The sequence below is a fragment of the Triticum aestivum genome, chromosome 2A, assembly GCF_018294505.1.
Source record: "Triticum aestivum cultivar Chinese Spring chromosome 2A, IWGSC CS RefSeq v2.1, whole genome shotgun sequence".
In the NCBI taxonomy this organism is placed as follows: Eukaryota; Viridiplantae; Streptophyta; class Magnoliopsida; order Poales; family Poaceae; genus Triticum; species Triticum aestivum.
Genome location: NC_057797.1, coordinates 719260435 through 719279054, shown reverse-complemented (window position 1 = coordinate 719279054; position 18620 = coordinate 719260435).

Genomic DNA, 18620 nt, shown 5'->3' with positions numbered 1-18620 from the left:
CTAAAGATTGATCGCGAGTGACAGAGAGGCCGGAGGAGAGAACCCATTGATGGCTTGCTGACCTTGGTACGTGGACGAGCACAGTGTAATCGGTCGTGTTCCGATCGATCGATCGGTCATGTGGTTTCTGCTTCATGATTGAGAGGGTGCTTAGGTCGCTTGGCCTTGGTGTTGGTGTCTGTTGGTTTTGCCCATCCAAGGTGCGAATAGAGGTCTTCTGCGTGACTGGATCGAGCTGGATTAGGGTTTGTGTCTGCTATTGCGGTGCACTATGATCATATATGTTAGCATGGGCCGTGCTACGGTGAGTCGGGTGATAACTTCCGGTTATCCGCCGCCTCCTCCATCGCCAGGTCAGCCACGATCAAACGGCCTGCAGTGTATCCTTCATCTCGCTCCTCTTTCCTTCGCAACACTGCTCATGTTTCTGAAACATCAGCGAAGCTGCAATTCGCCACACGCATCCATCCTTCGCGAGAACAACATCGAAACACGGCCATGTTTTAGAAACATCGGTGAAGTTGCAATTCGGCAAGCTCGCAGACTCGCATCTCCACAGCATCAACGATGTTTCGGAAACGATGGTGAACTTGAAATCCAGCGAGCTCGCGGCACCCACACCTTCGCCAGCAAGAGTCAAAATATTTTCTCCTATTCCAACCTTAATTATTCTTCACTTGTCAAGCATCATGTGGTGGGGAATGATCCATGCACACATATCCAGTTCAATATATATACCTGGGTTTAATAAGTCACCTCCCAATTTCCTTACCACTGGATATAAGCCTCCATATAACCCACGTCTTCCTCTGGGTCCGATGAAAACAGTTTTTTCTTCTTCTGAAAATATGCTTTTAGTGTCAGCAATCATGGAAGATTATATGATAGTTGAGTATGTGGAGTTTGCTAAATCAAAACTCTTACATAGACCCTTTCTGAAACTAAGATGAATTAAAATTGGTTGATGACTAAAAATATAGTTTGTTAAGTTTCAAGAGAGTTTATGATCTAACATGTGAATAGTTTGCTACTTGATCATTAGAAGTTTTATGAGAAATAAGGTGTTGTTTATGTTATATAATGATGGTAGAAAAAGTTCACATGGCGCGCCTTAGGGGGGTCGGGAGTGCCATCTGAGCTTGTGGGGCCCTCGTAACTCCCTTTGATGTGAGGCCCTCAACGCCTCGTGGCACATTGAGTGGGGCAGCCGCTCCCGCGACCCGCTCCCGTCCCCGCAACCCTAGCCGCCGCCGCCTCCCCCTGCCCGTCGCCGGCGGGATCCGGCCGCCCTTGCCGGCGCGCAGCCCGGATCCGGCCCTCCCTCCCCTCGCCCTTCCTCCCCCTCCCCTCCTTCCGCCCTCGCGCCGCCTCCCCGGGAGGCGGCCGGGGCGGCCCCCGCGCCGCTGCACTCGGCCTCGCTCCGCTCTTCCTCTCCCCTGCCGTCGCCGGCGGGCGCCCCCGGCTCCGGCCCGGGGGGTGCCGGCGGCGGCAGGATCTCCCTTCCCCGCGCGCGCGTCCTCCTGGCCCGGGGCAGGGGGCGGCGGCGGTGTCGCTCGGCTTGGCGGCGGTCCGGTGACCCGGCGGGGTGGCCGGCGGCAGACGTGGTGGCGGTGCTGCTCCTTGGCGGCGAGGCGGCGTGGTGGTGCTGGGTGGCCAACGTCGCGCCCCCGGCCCAGATCTGGGCCCGGCAGGCCCCATCTGGGTCCTAGCGGGCCGGCCCCCGGCGTGGCCTCGTTGTCTGCGGCGCGGTGAGGAGGAGGAGCGGCTCGGATATGGGGCGTCGGCGCCGATGGCGTGCCGGCAGCAGCGCGAAGGCGGGAGCTTTACGGGCCCACGAGGGCTCGGCCGGGCCTGTGGGCCCACGGGCCTGGTGTGCTCCTGCTATTGCGCCCGGACGGCTACCGTCGTTGACGATGGAGGTGGGGCCCTCCCGCGTGCCGACGGTGCTGATGCCCTAGTCCCGGCTCTGATCCTTCGCCGCACTGTCCTCATTTCGTGGTGCCGTGGTGAGACGGCATGGGGGCCTCATGACCGCGTTGGCGCTGGGTGGTGGTTGGTTTGGTGGATGGATCCGGAGCGCCCGAGGTGCGGGTTGGGATCGGGGGAAACCCCTGTCGGCGTGGCCGACACCGGCGCGGTGGTGCCTGAGGGTGTCACCTGACCTTCCGGGAGGGCGTCGGGGGCTACCCTGCCTCTCGCCTCGTCGTGTACCGGGGGAAACCCTTGGCAGCAACGTCGTCATCGTCGCGATCCTTCTTGGAGGTGTTGATAGGTGCCGACGCTTCGGAGTCTTGGAGCCTAGGGGTAGATTCCGGTGGGCGCAGCGATCGCGAGGCTTCTTTGTTTTTGTTGATCCGCCGTTGTCGGCATTTGTTTCTTTTGCTCTTTCTCTGTCGTTTCTTTTGGGTGTGTCTATGCTGCTTCCGCCCCAGCACCTATCTCTGTTTGGTTCGGTTGGTTGCTTTGTATACAAAGCGGGGGAAACCCTTTTTCGGTAAAATCCTATAAATTGAGAAACCCCCAGAAAGAAACCTAAAACTTTTACTCTGCCGCCGTAAGCCTCTATTCCGAAGCGATCTCATCTGGAGGCCTTTTCCGGCTCCCTGCCAGAGGGGGAAGCAATCACGGAGGCCATCTTTATCATCCTTGTTGCCTACATGGTGATGCGTGAGTTGTTCATCCTTGGGGTTGAGGGTTTTGTACCAGTACCTATGTGTTCTCTCTCTCTCTCTCTCTCTCTCTCTCTCTCTCTCGATTTGGTACGATCTTGATGTATCATGAGCTTTATCAATATAGTTGAATCTTATGGTGTTCTTCCCTCTATCTCTTTTGTGGTGAGTTGGGTATTGCTCTTTGAGGTCTTTTTGTTATCGGATTGAATACTTTAGATTTGAGATTACATGATGCATGTCTCACTCGCGAATACTCGTGGTGACATTGAGGTATCTAGGTGACATTAGAGTTGATTGATGCATATCATATGATGTTGTCGTAGCACGATCTCTAGAACTATTTGTGACACTTTGGGATGGTTCATAAGATCGATTGAAAACGCAACTTTAAGGTGGTTTATTACCTACACGATTTCATCCTACTTTCTTTGATGGGAATAGACTTTGGAGTGATTTTTTGCCGCACTTTGAGGGATTATTATATGATTCAATTATGTTAGTGATGTTGAGAGATTGCATTAGTGAAAGTATGAACCCCATGCCTTGTTTTCAAGCATTGCGATACCGTTTGTGCTCACTTTTTATCACTTGCTACCTTACTATTGTTTATTATTTCAGATTATAAAAATCTACATCTACTATCTATACTACACTTGTATCATCATCTCTTCGTCGAACTAGTGCACGTGCACCTATACAATTTACCATTATATTGGGTGTGTCGAGGACACAAGAGCTTTCTTGTATTTGATTGCAGGGTTGTTTGAGGGAGACCATATTCATGCTACATCTCCCATGGATTGATAAATCTTAGGTCATCCACTTGAGGGATATTTGTTGTGGTGCTACAAAACTATGCGCTTGGAGACCCAATATAGTCTACAAGAATAAAGTTGTGTAGTAGACATCAACGCCCTCCTGGGCAATGAAATAATTCACACGTGCGGAAGATCTTATTCACCATGCAAAGCGTCGAAGGACGACCAAATAAGCATGCCAGTCTTCCTATTGGGCCTCAGTCTATCTGGGGAAGTGAAGAAAAAACAAAGAGGAAGGAAAAATGAAAAAAAAACATAGAGATAATATTTAAAATATTTCAAAAACAATAAAATGTTTAGAAATTTTGAAAACATTGTATTAAATAATAGAAAATATGTATATATTTGAAAAAATGTTTGTGAATTTTGAAAATGTCCATAAATTAAAAATAGTCGCAAATTTAGAAAATTATCACAAATTTAGAAAATTATCCCTAAAATTAAAAACATGTTCACTTATTTAAAAAATGATCTTGAATTTTAAAGGAAGTTCCCAAATTTCCGAAATTTTACCGGGTTTAAACAAAATCATGAACTAAAAAAAGTTTACAGATTTGAATATTTGTCTATCAATCAGCATAGGAACGCCACATCCGATTCACTCTTTGACATGTAGGGCCATGAATTAATGCCTGGATGCACCAGAAGGCTCTCATTCCTGAACAACTTTTGAGGGTAACTAGGGACTTTATTAAATGATCAAAGTGTCTGGGATACAAATTATGTCAGGCACTACCCCTAGCCCTGTTACAAGAGTGGAAGCTACTTTAGCTAAATCATGCGCTTCAGAGTGAACAGCTTATAGCTCAACAGAAACCAGCTCGGTAGGCTGGGCTTTCAAGGCCCAGAGGCTCAGGAACATCCCTGTTTGGCCCGTCTATATCGCTTGGCAGGCAAAAAAAGATTCTGCTACCGAGGGAAACGTTGTGGTGCGAGTCTACTGGGTGGAAAAGACCCAAAAACCCACGAGCATGCCCATGCAGCAGCGCGGGCAGCGGCGTGCCCAGGTATGCAAACAGCACCCGCAGCAGTGAAAGAGCATCGGTCCCTTCGCCCACGCGGCTCCTTGAGACTCGAGACCAACCAAAATCGTTTTCTTTAGGCTGGTCACAGTGGGGAGGAACTTAGGAGTAACATCACACACTCCAATACAACTTTGCTTATGTGGCACATATTTAATGAAGAGAGAGGTGCTTGTGGTAACTAGCTAAGTTACCGGAACATCACACACTCCAAGAAACAATGAGTCTATAACCTAATAAATACATCGTTGCATGACACTACATAGATGTTCCTACCCACTATGGAGGTAGTAACATAGTCTAGAAAAGTGTGAAGTTACTAGCTTATGTTCTTGCCCATTGTGACCAGCCTTATCATCAGCCCAGGTCAAAACGGACGCGGCTCCCCTGACGTGCCGTTGACATACTGGCATGTGGACTCGGGCCCGCACGTCAGTGGCTCCACGTCAGGGGGCAGTACGTCAGAGGATCCACTTCCGGTCAAAACTTGCAGTAGTGCTGCTCCTACTCTGTGCGTACGTACTACTCCTACACAGCTGTGCTTCACGTATACTACATGGATGTATATGTGAAGAACTGATATCACACGGTGATCCAACTCAAGACAGAAAAAGATCACACGGTGATTAAAGCTAGCAAACAATGAGATGCCGTCGTATTGACATCGATATATTACGTGCATGCGCACACGACCATACAGTCTGGATGGTCTTGTCTTTATCCTTGGCTTCAAGCTAGAGATGAACTGTACGTGTACGCTCCAGCAGTCTGTCTGTGAATGTAACAGGTAACAGCTCACTCGGTAATTACGCCGGGTTACGGGGTCCAGCACATCTGTCCAGCTGTGCATTTTTTTTTCTCACGCTACCCAGGAAAAAAAACCGACCCTATACTAGTTTTTTTTTCCAAAAGGAGTACCCGGCCTCTGCATCAAGCAATGCACACAGCCCGCTTTATTAATTATTTAACAGAGTCCGACAAAGTAGATACACGGATCACCCAAAGTTATCTTTATGGCGATCTCAATCGCTACACCTACAAGTCTTATGAAGTTCCCTGATGCATCCACGCACACCATCTAAATCCGATGGCCATCCCAGGTTGCCTGACTGAGCCGAGAGCATTAACCGGTGTAGCAGACCCTCAACACACATTGCATGCGCACAATGAAGAATTTGCCACCGACATCTTCCGTCGTCTCATCTTTAGGAGAGATCAATGCATATGCCTTGTCAGTCCCAACTGTCGTCGATGCCAACACGACGCCATACAGCGCCACCATCCTGCGCGCGCCCATCAACATGCGACCATCGCCGAGACCACACTGTCCCATGCCACTAAGACCCGTTGTTGTCCCCGCGTCAGATGCCACACCACTCCACCTTCGCGAACACCACCTGCTACCACTGGTCCCATCCCCTTCACCTGCAAGTCCTCCGACCGAGCACCCGAATGCCCCAGGTGGCACCTCCAAGAAGGACACGACGTACGTTGTGCCACCGCCGCCCAATCCAAGGGGATTTTGGGTCTTCACCCGAACATGGGTCGGGGTGGAGGGGAGGACCTCGACGACGCCTATGAGAAGGAAAGCGACGATTGTGGCCGTTGCCACTGTCGGGACGAGCGGACCATCCAGAGTTTCTTCAGGTCCGGAGCCACCTCTACCAACACCCGCCGATGCACCGGGGCCGATGACCGAGGTCGCAAGACACCAAGTGCAGTCGGAGAGAGGATGCAACGAGGAGGAGATACATCGGCAACTGACCGCCCACGCGGTCAAGAAGTCGTCCATCCACCACCCGCGAGTTCAGCCTGCCAAGGACATCGCCACCACGCCTACTGGGGTCGCCGCTCAAGGTCCAGATTCCTCCGTGAGGATCGGTGCGATGAGATCCGCCGCTGCACGGCTCACGCCGTCTCACGAGCCCGTCGCCGCCGGGAGCCACCACGTCGTCGGAGACCTGCACTCCATGGTCTGGGCGCCCGCGCACAACGCGTCGCAAGCCCGCCGCCGCGGGAGTCACCGAAGTCGAGGGAGGGCACCCCACGGATCTGGGAGCCTGCACCGCCTGTGGATCCGAGAGAGGAAGGACAGGCCCTCCGCCGCTGCCATCGCATGCACGGGCTTTGCCCATTGCCGACCACTGGCAGCGGCATAGGTGGAGGTGAGTCGTTGGGAAAGGTCTCAATGGCGGGGGTTGAAGCTTCCCATGTCGCCCGCGAGGGGGGCGAGGCGAGAGGGAGGAGAGAAGAGGTTAAAATCCCGGCGGTTGAAGCATCGAACCCTTACTAGTACAGTATTGTATGTCGTATTTGTATCCTCATTTAAAACTTCATGCCATGTTTTACCATATTTAAGAGCAATGATTCCCTGTGTTTAACATATTTAAGGATGTTAATGTTTTCCCCATAAAATAACTTAAAAATTTGCAAAATTTGTCTTAAGAAAACAACTAATATGCCATGCATTTTGAAACTGGAGGATTATGTGCTTATGTTAGTTGCAGGCAGCAGCATGGGAGGATGTTCGACTTAAGAACTGAAAGATTTATTGGGACTCTGGTGTAATTCAACTCAATTCTTAACAAACAAACCATAGCAAAACAACACTAATAAAACAATGCAAAGGTTCCGTGCAAAGAAAACATGAAACACAAGGGATTATAGATTCTAATTTTGTGCTTCGTCATCGTGTTCTTGCAAATGCCAAATTCACATATTTGTATGGCTTGATGAATTAATAACATTATATAACCCCCAAAAATGGAAAATATTTGTTATTTATTGATTTGCATGAACGGGCTAGTTCATCGAAAGCTGAATTGGTGAGTTGACTGCAAATTAATACTTTAGTTGATAGTAGAACCATATGGAGGGACCAAATCATTTTTTAGTTTTGGCATCTAAAAACTCCAAAGTAATTGTCATTGTCCACTAGTGTATTAGTACTAATTTCGTCATGTATGAATATAAATGATACGTGGTACAATTGAATATACATTTATTTGTTTAAAATCTCTGAGACCCTTTAACTTAATTGTGGTGGGCCGTTCACCATCAAAGTTACGATGTCGGCTAGGATTATGCCAGTCTGGTATGACTCACCCAGCGGCACGAACAAAGCTCAGCGAATTCATCAACTACCCTACTGGCACTGTTTACCTATCCCATGACTGAATTTCATTGGACAAAAGATCCTTGACAATTGGATATTTGTGTCCTTATGCCATTTTTTATCCTTGACAATTTCACATGATTGAATTTCATTGGACAAAAGATCCTTGACATGTTTTACCGTAATAGTTCCACGCATTAGCTGATTTATTAAGGATTGAGACGGATTTGAGCATTGTTGCCATGTTCAATTTATATGCACTTGACCATCAAAACAAGTTTAATTTATTTGTGCTTGTGTTGACTATAGCCATTTTGGCAATGAAGGAGGGTTTCAACCTACCTGTCGTGCTGGGAAAAAGATGGCTCAAAAGATGTATTGCAAAACGCAAATCAAACACGAGTCTTAAAAATGAACCCTAAATGAAACCGTACACCACAAACGATGTAGGGAATTAGTAGACCTTGAGCCATTTAAATAATTTTTATGTTCTTTATTTATTGAAATGTAATCGTCGCCCTATTGAACCCTTAGGTCAAAAGCTTAATACTCGAACATCATGACAAAGATAATAAATATATAATTCTGACATCGTGTATATATCATCATTTACGTTAGCATCAATCTGATGTGTAAGGCCTGGAGGTCACGGGTGAAGGGGGCGTTAAAATAATTACCAGTCACCTTCTTCAATACCTTGATCTTTTTGAATGAATTTGTCGTTACATGCCTTCAATACTTATTATAGATATATTATCGTATTTATAAACTTGGGATCACAACTACATCTTTGAACCTGGTTAAATTCCCAAAAACTTAATCCTCTTGTGAATTAACACTACATCTAGCATGTTACAAACTCTAAGGACACTAAGCTAATTTAGCTTGGATTTGAATTATCAGTGACACAATGGATACATATTGTATCTACGCATAAATTGTTCTTAGGTTTTTGGGTGACTTTATGATAAGGTTTTCGAAGGGGAGCCTTGGCGCAGCGATAAAGCTATTGCCTTGTGACCATGAGACCACGGGTTTGAGTCCTGGAAATGGCCTCTTGCAGAAATGTGGGGAAAGGCTGCATGTTATAGATCCAAAGTGGTTGAACTCTTTCCTGGGCCCTAAACAAGTCGGAGCTACATGCACTGGGCTGCCCTTTTTTATGATAAGGTTTTCAAATTTAGGAGCATCATGTAACTACTTGCTTGTAAAAGAGGATATGACTCCATAGGAAATGTGTAATGTAGTACAATTAAATGTTTAGTTTATGGCACCCAAGAAACTCCAACTCAGCGTCTTTATACTGCTACTAAATCAATACAAATGTCGCCATAAGAATATTGTAAAAGATGTGTAGTACAATTGAATATATTTTTATTCTTGTAAAACTCAGACACCCTTGAACTTAATTATGGTGAGGCACTCACCATCAAAAATATAATGTCGCCTAGGTTTCACGAGTATAGTATGACTTAACCCAAAATGCAAACGAAGCTTAGTAAGTTCATGAACTACTCTTTGGCAATTTTGACCAATCGTGCGATTGAATGTCATTAGGCTAAAGATCCTAAATTGTTGGGTGCTTGTGGATTTATGATATTTCTATCAAATATAGAACTTTATGACATGTCTTACCATATCCAACAATAATAGTTCCTTGCATTACTATATTTAAGGATTGAGTGATATTTGAAAATTGTTGTCATCTCCAATTTACGTGCACTTGAAGGTCAAATGAGTTTCATTTATATGTGCTTGTATTGACTACAATCGATTTCTTAACAAAGGATGGTTTAAACTTACCTGTCTTGCAGGGAAAAAGGAAAGATAATTCAAAAGATATACTCAAACTAGAATCTTGATAACGAACCCTAAATGACACCACACAAATCAAAAATATTGAGGAATTAATACCCCTTAAGCAATTTCAACTAACTTATGTTCATTATTTATTGAACCTACGCATCGACAAGTTCAAACCATGAGGTCTAAAGCTTAAGACTTAGATAACATGACAAAGATAATTAATATTTGCATATGTCAGCATGTAGTTAATCAATAATTATGTTGACATTGATCTCACATGTAAAGCCTTGTAGGTCTCGGATGAAGGGGGGAGTTAAAATAACTATACCAGTCACCTTTTTTGAAATACCTATATCTTTTCAAATGAGTTTGTCGTTACATGCCTCTAGTAGGTATTATAGACATATTCAAATAATTGTATACTGGTGATCCAAATTTGATCTTTAAACCGGTGGGAATGCCAAAAAAAAGGTGTTGTTAATTTGTTATTGTGAACTAGAGTTAGATACAAGGCAAGAGGAAACTTATAAAGATAATCAAAAACATATACACTACTTTACACGTGGTGTACTCCCCGTGCACCCACGTATCTTGACACATAGTAAATTTCCTAAAATTTGTGAAATAATTCAGAACATTAGTGCTACATGTATATACCATTTTACAAACTCTAAGTGAAAAAAAGATAATGCGAGACAATTCATACATATTGTATATATGCCTTCAATTTTACATAGCTTTTTTGGTAACTTCTACGCTGATATTTTCCAAGTTAGGAGCACCCGGTGACCGCATGCTTAGAGTAGAGGACACAACTTCATTGGAAATGCTAATGTAGTACAATTAAACATTCTTGTTGATGGCACCCAGGAAAATCCAGGAACAAGTGCCTTTGTTCTACAAGTATCAATACAAATTTCACCATATATGAGTATTGGAAAATGATATGTAGTACAATTGAATATTTTTTTCGTTCTTTTAAAACTCAGACCCCGTTCAACTTAATTACCTAAGTTACATGAAGGGCGTATTACTCACTTACGGTATGCTGATGACACACTTATTATCATCAAGAATGATCCAAATAGTGTAATAAACTTGAAGATCCTTTTTTAGAAAAGGAGGATGACCCCCGGCCTCTGCGTCTGGGAGATGCATACGGCCATTTTATTGATTATTCTCGAGGACCTTACAAAGTAGTACAACAATATGCCTGAATCCGCCATCTTGGCAACATCTGCCGCTACTCCAATCCATATGATGAAGGGGTGCAAGCTGGGCCAAATACCCAGACCTCTCACCTAAGCCTAACATCTAAAGCCGGAGGCCCCGACCGAGCCACATACCGGGTTCGGGGCACAAACCGGTTTGACGCACTCACATGTGTCGTCGCCGCCATTTTCCACTAGTTCATCTTCAGAGCACATTGAGGTGCCAACCTTGGTAGGTGCCTCCGCCATCGACGCCACCTTGACGCCAAACGACGACCGCCACCTACATGAGTCCATCTCCGAGCAAGGGACGCAGATCCATGCCAGGATAGGTCCGCACCACTGATACGTCTCCAACGTATATATAATTTATGAAGTATTCATGCTATTATATTATCAACCTTGGATGTTTTATATGCATTTATATGCTATTTTATATGGTTTTTGGGACTAACCTAGAGCCCAGTGACAGTTTCTGTTTTTTCCTTGTTTTTGAGTTTTACAGAAAGGAATATCAAACGGAGTCCAATTGACTTGCCAATTTTTGACGATTTTTTATGGACCAAAAGAAGACCCCGGAGTAAAAGAGTTGGGCCAGAAGAGTCCCGGGCTGTCCGCGAGGGTGGGGGGCATGGGCCCTTGCCTCGTGGACGCCTCGGGCACCTCCTTGACGTGAGACCGACGCCAAAAATTCCTATAAATACAGAAACCTCGGAAAATTAACCTAAATCGGGAGTTCGGACGCTATAAGCCTCCGTAGCCACCAAAAACCAATCTAGGCCCTCTCTGGCACCCTGCCGGAGGGGGCTATCATCACCAGAGGGCATGGAGGAGGATCCCGGAGGGGCCATCATCACCACGAAGGCCAAGGACCAGAGGGGGAACCTCTCCCCATCCAGGGGGAGGCCATGGAGGAGGAAGCCCAAGGGGGAGAATCTCTCTTCCTCTCTCTTGGTGGCACCGGAGTGCCATCGAGAGGGGAATCATCGCCACGGTGATCATCTTCATCAACATCACCATCATCATCACCATCCTCAGCTATTTTACGCGGTCCACTCTCCCGCATCCGGCTGTAATCCCTACTTGAACATGGTGCTTTATGCCACATATTATGATCCAATGATGTGTTGCCATCCTATGATGTTTTGAGTACATATCTTTTGTCTTTGGGTTGATTGATGATCTAGATTGGTATGAGTTGTATGTTTTACTTTGGTGTTGTCCTATGGTGCCCTCCATGTCGCGCAAGCGTGAGGGATTTCCGTTGTAGGGTGTTGCAATACGTTTATGATTCGCTTATACTGGGTTGCGTGAGTGACTGAAACACAAACCCGAGTAAGGGGGTTATTGCGTATGGGATAAAGAGGACTTGATGCTTTAATGCTATGGTTGGGTTTTACCTTAATGATCTTTAGTAGTTGTGGATGCTTGCTAGAGTTCCAATCATAAGTGCATATGATCCAAGTAGAGAAAGTATGTTAGCTTATGCCTCTCCCTCATATGAAACTGCAATAGTGATTACCGGTCTTGTTGACAATTGCCTAGGACAATTCCGCACACCGATCCACCATTATTCCACACTCGCTATTTATAATATTTAGTAATATATTCTAACTTCATGATAATAGCACCTACTTTTATATTTTACCTCTCTGATATCATGCAAAGTTATCCACTTCATACCCACAACATAGTTTTATTTCTCGTTGCTAGTTGGAAGCAAACGTTCGGTGTTCGTAGAGTTGTATTAGTGGCAGATAGGGCTTGAGAGAATATTGATCTTACCTTTAGCTCCTTGTGGGTTCGACACTCCATACTTATCACTTTCAGCTTTGGAAATTGCTATGATGATTCCCTGCACTTGGGGGTTACCAAGCTCTTTTCTGGTGCCGTTGCCGGGGAGCAATAGCGTGGGGTTGATATTCTCGTGTGTGCTTGTTTGCTTTATTCACTAAGTAAATTTTGTTTTTCCTTTTTGTTTCTGTTTAGTTGTGGGTGAAACATACAATTTTTTTTTCAAGAATGAAAATACAAAAAAATTACTTGCCTCTCATGCCTAAAAAGTTTTTCAAAAAGAGAAGCGATTGGAAAGTTATGCATTGAAGAAGTGAGGGTCGACCTTGAGCACTTGTGTTCATGCTCACGGAAACAATGTAGAATTTTTCGTGGAAGTTTCTATGTAAATAATTATCCCCTTGTATATATCCATTGTATTATAAAAATAATGTGCCAAGCTTTGGGTTTAGGATGATTAGATTGCTTGTTTACTATGTGCAGAACAAAAACAGAAACTTTGGCTGTAGCGCATGAATTTACATTTTTTACTGGAAAGTCAAATGGGTCTGAAACTTTTTGCACATTAAGTTTGTACAAAATTTTCAAATTGTACAATTTCTTTCATAATTATTGGAGTTACAGAAGTTTACTAAACTTCCAGATTACTACAGACTGTCCTGTTTTAGACAGATTCTGTTTTTCGCGTGTTGCTTGCTTATTTTGATGAATCTATGGCTAGTATCGGAGGGTATAGACCATGGATGAGTTGGAATACAGTATATATTACACCAATATGAATTTATAATGAGTTCACAACAGTACCTAAAGGTAGTGATTTGCTTTATTATACTAACGGATCTCACAAAGTTTTTGTTAAAGTTTTGTGTGGATGAAGTGTTCGAAGAACGAGGAGTTACCAATGTGAGAAGAATAAAGAGAGGCAAGAGCTCAAGCTTGGGGATGCCCAAGGCACCCCAAGTAAATATTCTAATGATACTCAAGCATCTAAGCTTGGGGATGCCCCGGTTGGCATCCCATCTTTCTTCTTCAACAATTATCGGTATACCTCGGTTTTCATTTTGTTCACATGATTTATGTCCTTTGTGTTTTTATTTTTTCCTTTAAGAACCATGCTAGTATGAGATATCTCTTCATTGGTTTATAGAATGCTTCATGTGCTTCACTTATATCTTTTAAGTATGATCTTATAGAATTGCTCTTTGAGCTTCACTTAAATCTTTTGAGTGTGGTTTCATAGAATGCTTCATGTGCTTCACTTATACATTTTGAGCTTGGATATTTGTTAGTCTATGTTAATTGTAGAACGCTCCATGAACTTCACTTATATCTTTTGGAGTATGAATAATACTACCATCTAAAGCGGGTTTGGAAGAGGGTCAACTTTAGGAACTAGTGATCCCGCTATTCCGAATGAGAAGAATTTTGCTTATGTGGAGAGTAGAAAAATTTCTATGCTTGTAGATCTTGAAAATAATGCTTTATGAGATGGTTATATTGTTGAATTCATTCATGATGCTACTGAAAATTGTTATGAGGGAGGAATATATGCTTGTAGAAGTTGCAATAATATCAAGTTTCCTCTCTATATGCTTGAAGCTTTGAAGTTATACTTGTTTTGCCTTCCTATGCTAGTTGATTCTTGCTCCTATAAATTATGTACTCAAAAAATCCCTAGGCATAGGAATTGGGTTAGAATTAAATATGCTAGTCATATTCTTCATCATGCTCCCTTTATGTTTTAATCCTTATCTTTTATGTGAGCATCATTGAAATCATCATGCCTAGCTAAAAGGCATTAAATAAAAGCGCTTGTTGGGAGACAACCCAATATTTACCCTTACTGTTTTTGTGTGTTACCATGGTTAAGATACTGTGGTAATCATGTTTTATAGCTTTTGTTTCAATAAAGTGCCAAGTAAGACCTTTTGGGAAGACTTGGGTGAAAGTTAATGTGATCTTGCTGTAAAAAACAGAAACTTTGCGCTCACGAGATTAGCTGCCAGTTTTTTTACAGAAGAGTGCTTTGGTGCTGATTCATTTTGCAGAAGATTAATATACAAATTCCTCACGTCCACCAATTTATTTCATAATTTTTTTAGTAGCAGAAGTATGGTTAGTGTTCAGATCATTACAGACTGTTCTGTTTCTGACAGATTCTGTTTTCATTGCATAGTTTGCTTGTTTTCTAGTTTCCATGACTTATATTCCTCAATATAAATTACAGAAATGATATGGTACAGTAGGCATTGTGTGAGAACAATTATGAACCTTGTCTTTGACAGTACCAAAGTGAATGGTTTACTCTTTATCATACTAACCTATCTCACGAAGTTCCGTTAAGTTTTGTGTGATTGAAGTTTTCAAGATTTGTGTGAGATATCGATATGAGGAGAATAAGGAGTGGAAAGACCATAAGCTTGGGGATGCCCGAGGCACCCCAAGGTAATATTTATGGAAGACTCAAGCGCCTAAGCTTGGGGATGCCCCGGAAGGCATCCCCTCTTTCGTCTTCAAAACTATCGGTATACCTTACTCGGAGCTATATTTTTATTCGTCACATGATATGTGTTTTGCTTGGAGCGTATTTTCAATTTTACTTGCTTTTTGAATAAAATCATTGGATCTGAATTATTAAATGAAAAATAATCCTCCCATGGCTAGTTAATTATTTGACTACTCGGTGTCCTTCACTATTATCTTTTGGAGTAGTTTGTCATTTACTCACGTGCTTCACGTATATCCTATGAGTAAATGGTTGAATAATTGAACATCATAAATCTGAATTTATATATGTTTCATATGCTCATACCTTGGGGAGTAATGACTTCACATAGAATAAGTATAGGTAGTAAACTTATTGAAAGTTAGCAAACATAGAATTGGTCACTTGAACAATTCATGAAAGAATATTGAAGGAAGAGAGACTTCACATATAAATATACTATCTTGGAAATCTTTTGTAATTGTGAGCACTCATTAAAATATGACATGCTAAAAGGTTGATGTCGGACAAGGAAGACAACATAATGGGTTATGTTTTCTTATATCCGAAATAAAATATATTGTCTTGGATCATCCAACATGTTGAGCTTGCTTTTCCCCCTCATGCTAGCCAAATTCTTTGCACCAAGTAGAGATACTACTTGTGCTTCCAAACATTCCTTAAACTAGTTTTTCCATGAGAGTTCACCCTACCTACCTATGGATTGAGTAAGATCCTTCAAGTAAGTTGTCATCGGTGCATGCAATAAAAATTGCCTTCTAAATACGTATGATCTATTAATGTGGAGAAAATAAGCTTTATACGATCGTGTGATGTGGAAGAAATAAAAGCGACGGACTGCATAATAAAGTTCCATATCACAAGTGGCAATATAAGGTGGCGTTCTTTTGCATTAAGATTTTGTGCATCCAACCATAAAAGCGCATGCCACCCTCTACTTCCCTCTGCAAAGGGCCTATCTTTTACTTTTATCTTCTACCATTATGCAAGAGTCATGGTGATCTTCACCTTTCCTTTTTACATTTTATCCTTTGGCAAGCACATTGTGTTGGAAAGATCCTGATATATATATATATATATATATATATATATATATATATATATATATATATATATCCAATTGGACGTAAGTTTTCATGAACTATTGTTGTTGACATTACCCTTGAGGTAAAATGTTGGGAGGCAAAACTATAAGCCCCTATCTTTCTCTATGTCCGATTAAAACTTTGAACCCATAAATATCACGCGAGTGTCAGCAATTGTGAAAGACTAAATGATAGTTGAGTATGTGGAGTTTGCTAAATCAAAGCTCTGACATAGACCCTTCCTGAAAGTAAGATGAATTGCAATTGTTTGATGACTGAGAATATAGTTTGTTAGTTTCAGGAGAGTTTATGATATATACTTTAACATGTGAATAGCTTGTTACTTGATCATGAAAAGTTTTATGAAAATGAGCTACTGTTATGATATATAATGATGCTAGAAAAAGTGATTGGAACTATCATTGATGAAACTTATGCACTTGCTAGCATTCACACTTCATAAATTATTTCTTTTATCATTTACCTACTCGAGGACGAGCAGGAATTAAGCTTGGGGATGCTGATACGTCTCCAACGTATCTATAATTTATGAAGTATTCATGCTATTATATTATCAACCTTGGATATTTTATATGCATTTATATGCTATTTTATATGGTTTTTGGGACTAACCTATTAACCTAGAGCCCAGTGCCAGTTTCTGTTTTTTCCTTGTTTTTGAGTTTTACAGAAAGGAATATCAAATGGAGTCGAATTGACGTGCCAATTTTTGACGATTTTTTATGGACCAAAAGAAGACCCCGGAGTAAAAGAGTTGGGCCAGAAGAGTCCTGGGCTGTCCACGAGGGTGGGGGCGCGCCCACCCCCCTGGGCGAGGGCCCCTGCCTCGTGGAAGCCTCGGGCACCTCCTTGACGTGAGACCGACGCCAAAAATTCCTATAAATACAGAAACCTCGGAAAATTAACCTAGATCGGGAGTTCCGCCGCCAGAAGCCTCCGTAGCCACCAAAAACCAATCTAGGCCCTCTCTGGGGCCATCATCACCAGAGGGCATGGAGAAGGATCCGGGAGGGGCCATCATCACCATGAAGGCCAAGGACCAGAGGGGGGAACCTCTCCCCATCCAGGGGGGAGGCCATGGAGGAGGAAGCACAAGGGGGAGAACCTCTCTTCCTCTCTCTTGGTGGCACCGGAGTGCCATCAAGAGGGGAATCATCGCCACGGTGATTGTCTTCATCAACATCACCATCCTCAGCTATTTTACGCGGTCCACTCTCCCGCACCCGGCTGTAATCCCTACTTGAACCTGGTGCTTTATGCCACATATTATGATCCAATGATGTGTTGCCATCCTATGATGTTTTGAGTAGATATCTTTTGTCTTTGGGTTGATTGATGATCTAGATTGGTATGAGTTGTATGTTTTACTTTGGTGTTGTCCTATGGTGCCCTCCGTGTCGCGCAAGCGTGAGGGATTCCCGCTGTAGGGTGTTGCAATACGTTTATGATTCACTTATACTGGGTTGCATGAGTGACTAAAACACAAACCCGAGTAAGGGAGTTATTGCGTATGGGATAAAGAGGACTGGATGCTTTAATGCTATGGTTGGGTTTTACCTGAATGATCTTTAGTAGTTGTGGATGCTTGCTATAGTTCCAATCATAAGTGCATATGATCCAAGTAGAGAAAGTATGTTAGCTTATGCCTCTCCCTCGTATGAAACTGGAATAGTGATTACCGGTCTTGTTGACAATTGCCTAGGACGATTCCGCACACCGATCCACCATTATTCCACACTCGCTATTTATAATATTTAGTAATATATTCTAACTTCATGATAACAACACCTACTTTTATATTTTACCTCTCCGATATCATGCAAAGTTATCCACTTCATACCCACAACGTAGTTTTATTTCTCGTTGCTAGTTGGAAGCAAACATTCGGTGTACGCAGAGTCGTATCAGTGGTAGACAGGGCTTGAGAGAATATTGATCTTACCTTTAGCTACTTGTGGGTTCGACACTCCATACTTATCGCTTCCTCCTTTGGAAATTGCTACGATAATTCCCTGCACTTGGGGATTATCAACCACCACCGTCGCCCACCACCCACAAGCGCCACCCAGCCCCAAGGTTCCTGTCGTGGCTTCGTCACGGCAGATGTCCTAGAGAAAGGACCTAGTCGTGGAGCCATCGTGACGGGTTAGCTTGAAGGGGTTAAAGCAGACACAGGGACGCAAGAGAGTTTATACTAGTTCGGCCCCTTCGATGAAGGTAAAAGCCTATGTCTAGTTGTGATGGAATTGATGGGGTTTCGATGACTAGGGAGCAAACAAGCTTCGCCTATGTCTCGAGTTGTTATCTGTTGTCCTTGAACCGCCGCCGGGTCATCCCCTTATATACACGGGTGACTCCCGTCGGCTTATAGAGTCCCAATACCGGCTCATAGATGTGTCCGGTTTGGTCTCTACTTATTCCTAACTTACAATACAAGTTAACTACTAATGCCGGTTTACGGCTACAGGCCTTGAACCGACCATAGGCCTTGAGCCCTCATCTGCCTTCTTGGGCTTTAACATACTTAACTACTGACGAAGTTAACCCGGCCCAGATAGGCCGGTTTACGC